We start from the raw sequence: 7,393 nt of genomic DNA, 5'->3' as shown, positions 1-7,393 counted from the left end.
TTTATTTGCAGATAACATGGTTCTTTATGCAGAAAACCCTCAGGAATATACACACGTTAGAACTAATAAGTTCAGCAAGGTTGCAGGTTGCAATATCAATATGCAAAAATACACGGAAGGCTGGGCTCAGTGGAGATGACCCATACTTTTGTCTCAGCTACTTGGGAGGCTGAGGTAGGAGGATCACTTGAGGTCAGGAGTTTGAGGCTATAGTGCAATGTGGTCTTGCCTGTGAATAACCACTGCACTGGAGCCTGGGCAACAAAGTGAGACCCCATCTCAAAAAAAAAAAGGTATATGGTATTTCTGTATATGAGCAATGAACAATATGAAAACAAGAAAATTCCATTCACAATGGTATTAAAAAGAATAAAATACAAATGAATTTAGCAAAAGAATTATAAAACTTGTACATTGAAAATTTCAAAGCATTCTGGGGGAAATTAAAGATGATCTAAATAATTGGAGAGACATTCCATGATCATTGGAAAATTCATTCAATATTGTTAAGATAACAATTCTCCCCAAATTGATGCATGCATTAAACTTAGTCTTCATCAAAATTCCAGCAGGGTTTTTGCAGAAATTGACAAGCTGTACCCAAAGTGTATATGCAATTGAAAAGACCCAGAATAGCAAATAATTTTTTAAAAACAAAGTTGGAAAACTTTTACTTCCTAATTTTAAAACTTACTATAAAGCTAAAGTTATCAAGACCATTTAGTACTAATACAAGATATAAATATATAGATCAAAGGAACAGATTTGAGAGTCCAGAAATAAACTCTAATATTTATGGTTAATTGATTTTTGACAAAGGTGCCAAGTCAGTTTGATAGAGAAAATAAGGCCAGGCACGGTGGCTTACCCCTGTAATCCCCAGCACTTTGGGAGGCTGAGGCAGGTGGATCACTTGAGTTCAGGAGTTCAAGACCAGCCAGGCCAACATGGTGAAACCCCGTCTCTACTAAAAATACAAACATTAGCCAGGTGTAGTGGCATGCGCCTGTAATCCCAGCTACTCAGGAGGCTGGGGCAGGAGAATCTCTTAAACCTGGGAGGTGGAGGTTGCAGTGAGCCAAGATCATGCCACTGCACTCCAGCCTGGGCAACAGAGCAAAACTCTGTGTCATAGATAGAGAAAATAGTATCTTTTCAACAAATGATAATGGGACAATTGGATATCCACATACAAAAAAAAAGATTAACTTAGACCCTTACCTTACACCTTATACAAAACTTCATTCAAAATGAACCAGAGACATTAATGTAAGAGCTGAAGCTATAAAAATTTAGAATAAAGCATATGAGAAAATAGTAAAACCTTGGGTTCAGCAAAGGCTTTTTAGATATGACCCAAGAAGCATGATCCATAAAAGAAAAATAATTAACAAATTTGACTTAACCAAAATTCATTATTTTGGGGTTGAGGAGGAACTGGGTGAAGGATACGTGGGACATCTCTCTACCATTCTTGCAATTTCCTGTGAACCCTTGATTATTTCCAAATAAAAAGGTATTCTTTTGTTTCTTTAGAGAGAGGACCTTACTCTGTTACCCAACCTGGAGTGCAGTGGTGTGATTATAGCTCACTGCAGCCTTGAACTCCTGGGTTCAAGTGATCCTCCTGCCTCAGCCTCCCAAGTAGCTGAGACTAAAGGCACATGCCACCATAATTGGCCAATTTTTTTTGAATTGTAGAGAAGGGGGTCTTGCTATGTTGCACAGAGTGGAAAATAAAATGTATTTTAAGAAATAACATTTGCACTCAAAAGACACCATTAAGGTAATGAAAAGCAGCCAGGCAAGGTGGCTCATGCCTGTAATCCCAGCACTTTGGGAGGCCAAGGGGGGCGGATCATTTGAAGTCAGGAGTTGGAGACAAGCCTGGCCAACGTGGCAAAAACTAAAAACACAAAAACTAGCCAGGCGTGGTGGTGGGCACCTGTAATCCCAGCTACTCAGGAGGCTGAGGCAGGAGAATCACTTGAACCTGGAAGGTGGAAGTTGCAGTGAGCCAAGATTGTGCCAGTGCACTCCAGCCTGGGCGACAGAGAAAAAAAAAGAAGAAGAAGAAGAAAGAAGGAAAGGAAAGAAAGAAAGAAAGAAAAAGAGAAAAAGAAAGAAAGAAAGAAAGAAAGAAAGAAAGAAAGAAAGAAAGAGAGAGAGAGAGAGAGAAAGGAAGGAAGGAAGGAAGGAGAAAAGAGAAGAAAGAGAAAGAAAGAAAGAAAGAAAAGAGAGGGAGGGGAGGGGAGGGGAAGGAAGGGAAGGGAAGGGAAGGGAGAGAAAAGCTACAGATAGGAGAAAGTATTTGCGAATCACATACATTGCAAAAAAACTTGTACCCAGAATATACAAAGAACTCTTTAAAAAGACTCCATCTTTAAATGAGCAAAAGATTTCAATAGACATTTGTCTTTTTTCTTTTTGGGATTGCGTTCACATCAATTTGCTATGTACCTTCCCTATGATGGCTGGGAGTGGTCAACATGGAAACCAGGAAAGCTACTGCCCGAGGATGTCCTTACCTCTATTCTGAAAAGTGCAATAACTGTGATTGAAGAGATCGCCTGTTCTACCTACCCACACTCTCACTTCTCAGTTTCAACTGTAACTTTCTTTTTTCTGCTTTTTTTTTTTTTTTTTTTTGAGACGGAGTCTCGCTCTGTCGCCCAGGCTGGAGTGCCGTGGCGCGATCTCGGCTCACCGCAAGCTCCGCCTCCCGGGTTCACGCCATTCTCCGGCCTCAGCCTCCCGAGTATCTGGGACTACAGGCGCCCGCCACTACTCCCGGCTAATTTTTTGTACCAGACGGGGTTTCACCGTGTTAGCCAGGATGGTCTCGATCTCCTGACCTCATGGTCCACCTGCCTCGGCCTCCCAAAGTGCTGGGATTACAGGCGTAAGCCACCGCGCCCGGGGCCTCAACAGACATTTTTCAAAGAAGATATACAAATGGCAAATGAAAAGATGCTTCATATTGTCAGTCATTAAGGAAATGCAAATTTAAAACATAATGAGATACCATTTCACATCCGCCAGGAAGGCTATAATCAAAAAGACAAACAGTAACACGTGGTAGCAGGGAAGTAGTGAAACAAGAATTCTCATTCCTTACCTGTGGGAATGTGAGTTAGTATATAACCATTTTGGAAAACCATTTTTTATTTTTTATTTTTTATTTATTTATTTATTTTGAGACAGGAGTTTCGCCCTTTCGCCTAGGCTGTAGTGAATTGACATGATATCAGCTCACTGAAACCTCTGCCCCCCAGGTTCAAGCGATTCTCCTGCTTCAGCCCCCTGAGCAGCTGGGATTATAGGCACCCACCAGCATGCCTGGCTAATTTTTTTTTTATTTTTAGTAGAGTCAGGGTTTTGCCATGTTGGCCAGGCTGATCTCGAACTCCTGACCTCAGGTGATCCACCCGCCTAGGCCTCCCAAAGTGCTAGGATTACAAGTGTGAGCCACCGCGCCTGGCCAGAAAACCATTTTTTAGTTGCTTGAAAGGTTAAGTATAATTTTTTATACAACTCAGCAATTCCATTCCTACGGATCTACTCCAGAGAAATAAAACATATGTGCACACAAACACTTGTGCGTTATTCATAATAACGTACAAGTGTTGCTGCATTATTCATAATAGCCAAAAAGTGGAAACAGGCCAAATGTCCATCAACCGGTGAAGGGATAAACAAAATGTAGGATATCCTTAATGGAAGACAAATCCTAATTAAAAAAAGAGTAAAATACTTACATGAGCTATAACACGAATGAACTTCAAAACATTATGCTAAGTGAAAAAAGGCACGCATGAAAGGTTATATATTATATGATTCTACATATATGAAATGTCCAGAAAAGGCAAATCTATGGAGACAGGAAAATAGATTCATGTTTGCCTAGGGTTAACGGATATGAAGGAGCTTCATAAAAAGATATGATCTTATTGAAACGATGAAAAAAAAAAGTTTTAAACCTAGATATGGTGGGCCGGGCATGGTGACTCACACCTGTAATCCCAGCACTTTGGGAGGCCAAGGCGAGCGTATCATGAGGTGAAGAGATCGAGACCATCCTGGCCAACATAGTGAAACCCCGTCTTTACTAAAAATACAAAAATTAACTGGGCGTGGTGGTGCATGCCTGTAATCCCAGCTACTCGGGAGGCTGAAGCAGGAGAATTGCTTGAACCCGGGAGGTGGAGGTTGGAGTGAGCCGAGATCACACCACTTTTACACTGTTGGTGGGACAGTAAACTAGTTCAACCATTGTTGAAAACAGTGTGGCAATTCCTCAAGGATCTAGATCTAGAAGTACCATTTGACCCAGCCATCCCATTACTGGGTATATACCCAAAGGTTTATAAATCATGCTGCTATGAAGACACATGCACACGTATGTTTATTGTGGCACTATTCACAATAGCAAGGACTTGGAATCGACCCAAATGTCCATCAGTGGCAGACTGGATTAAGAAAATGTGGCACATATACACCACGGAATACTATGCAGCCATAAAAAAGGATGAGTTCGTGTCCTTTGCAGGGACATGGATGCAGCTGGAAACCATCATTCTCAGCAAACTATCGCAAGAACAGAAAACCAAACAGCGCATGTTCTCACTCATAGGTGGGAATTGAACAATGAGATCACTTGGACACAGGAAGGGGAACGTCGCATACTGGGGCCTATTGTGGCCGGGGGGGAGGGATAGCATTAGGAGATATACCTAATGTAAATGACGCGTTAATGGGTGCAGCACACCAACATCATGTATACATATGTAACAAACCTGCACGTTGTGCACATGAACCCTAGAACTTAAAGTATAATTTAAAAAATTATAAATTAAAAAAAATAGATTGGCTCAAACCCCCATCTGAGGAGAGTTCAGTGTTGTTCTCAAAGTTTCTTCAGATTCTCAAGACTCTGGGAAACTTTTGGTTCTATGACTTGCTGCCTCCAGCAGGGATCATCTTGATATTCAAAGAATGCTCCTCTTTAATTCACACTAATTCAGACTTGAAATTCAGCTATTCCCCCTAATTTCCACAAAAAATCAGCTGCACATAGTGTTACATATTTAGCAGACTTTATTAAAGGTTTATGGAGATGGGGGTCATCACATTAGAGTAATGCAAATAGTTCTGAATTGTGTACTGATTTCATCAGTTCCAAGACAGTGACTTCTCACATCTTAATAGGAATATGCCTTACAATTGAAGGCATATCGTAGTTTAGTTGGCAGTGTCTTTTCTTGTGGTACATAAAATAATGGTGCATCTTACAATCAATGGTATCTTAGATTTGATGAAAAAGGGTACTTGAAAGTAAGTGTAGTGGATGGTTCCATGCCAGCTCATACTAATAATATTGCCTCAAGTGTGCTGTGTGAGTCTGTTCATTTCTTTCTTTTTCTTTCTCTCTTTCTTTCTTTCTTTCCTCTTTCTCTTTCTTTCTTTCTCTTTCTTTGTTTTCCAAATTTTACACCTTTGATTTTGTTGCATGCACACACACACACACACAAATCCAATTTTACCTAATCCACGGAAAATAGCACTTAACAGCTTGGAATTTTGCTATATCTATGATCGTCTGCAGATTTACAAAACCCATATAACTGAACAAATTTTTTACTCACATCTGCAGTCCTGCTCAAAATTTAGCCTTGATTTTTTTCTTCTGATGGTGATAGTGAACATTCATGGATGGGTCCTGAGGAGTGGACCCTGTCTTTTGTCTAGGACTTAATTTAAACGTATCTCACAGAGCTCAGTTCAGGGAACTAGAAAGTACAAAAACAATCAACGGTGTAATCCCAGCCCTTTGGGAGGCTCAGGTGGATGGATCACCTGAGGTCAGGAGTTCGAGACCAGCCTGGCCAACATGGTGAAATCCCATCTCTACTAAAATACAAAAATTAGTCAGGTGTGGTGGCGCACGCCTGTAATCCCAGCGACTCAAGAGGCTAAAGCACGTGAATCGCTTGAACCTGGGAGGCAGAAGTTGCAGTGAGTTAAGATGGTGACACTGCACTCTAGCCTAGGTGACAGAGTAAGACTCTGGTCTCAAAAAATAAACAGAACAACAACAAAAAGCAATCAAAGGCATAGGCAAATTTGTGTCAAGATGCTGTGACATTGCACCTTCCCCCAGAGAACCCCTCAGCTGTTTCACAAAGAAAGCGCTTCTCTTTTTGGTTCTTAGGCTGCAATATGAACTACAAGAGATTTTCAGAATCATTAACTCACTTTTTTAAAGCCTTTAATTAAAAAAAAAAAAAAACAAAGATGGTTGGAGATATGTCCAGAAAGCTCTCAAATATCGTATTTCTCATATTTCTCTGAACACAATGCCTTTCAAGACCAGAGGCACACACTGGGGTGGAGCCTTCGGCCTTCCACAGGGGCCCTGCAACAGGAGGAAAAAGAGCAAACACAGAGGGAGAGGAGGACTTCTGGGTGGCTGGTTCTTTTTCACAAAAAAAGTGTCATTTAAGCTAACCCATCAAGAACAGGAAGAATTTCCAAAGACACACGTGAGGAAGGATTGTTTCCTTCAAGCATGGGAACCTGGATTTGTTGGAAGTTCTCTCTGCAGGTCAGAGCCCTAATTGATATAGCAGGTATGAGTCAAAGTCCACAAACTGATGTGTAAGAAATGCAACTTTGTTTTCTATATTTTAATTTCTTCTCCAAGTTCTCATTATGCTGAGGGTAGTGGAAACTCAATTTTAGTCATCGCTGGGTGCCCCTCTTTCTACATAGTTGTATCTAAGTTCCACGGGGTAAATAGTACCAAGGTGTCAGGGACAGGGTTGGTAGGGATCTGATCCTTGGTCAATACTGGCAGCCTCTGAATCTGCTGAGATGTCTGGCTACTGAGCAGACCCTCACTCTTGTCCACAAAGCCCTTTTAGGAGCATATGTCTCTCCATTTCCACAGCTGCTGACCCAGGATCCATTTCACCACCTCCGTGATATGGCAGGCAGGTGATTGGGGTGGGACTGGCGTCCACCACCAGCCCTCCCTTCTGAGGCAGGACCTCAGCGGAACTTGTTTCCCAAGCACCAGTCATGACCCCGCTTTTCCCAAGCACCAGTCATGACCCTGCTGATCAAAACAATCTGGTCAGAACAGGATGTGGTAAAGAAACCAGCTAAAACCAAGACGGTGACAAAAGTGACCTCTAATCACCCTCACTGCTCATTATATGCTAATTATAATTTATTAGCATATTAAAAGACATCCCCACCAATGCCATGACAGTTTACAAATGCTATGGCAATGCCCAGAAGTTACCTTATATGCTTTAGAAGGGGAGGAACCCTCTGTCCCAGGAATCCTCACCCCTTTTCTAGAAAATATGTGAATAGGCAGGGCGCGGTG

Source organism: Mandrillus leucophaeus, unplaced genomic scaffold (assembly GCF_000951045.1).
Source record: "Mandrillus leucophaeus isolate KB7577 unplaced genomic scaffold, Mleu.le_1.0 Scaffold172, whole genome shotgun sequence".
In the NCBI taxonomy this organism is placed as follows: Eukaryota; Metazoa; Chordata; class Mammalia; order Primates; family Cercopithecidae; genus Mandrillus; species Mandrillus leucophaeus.
Note: the sequence above shows the minus strand (reverse complement) of the source record.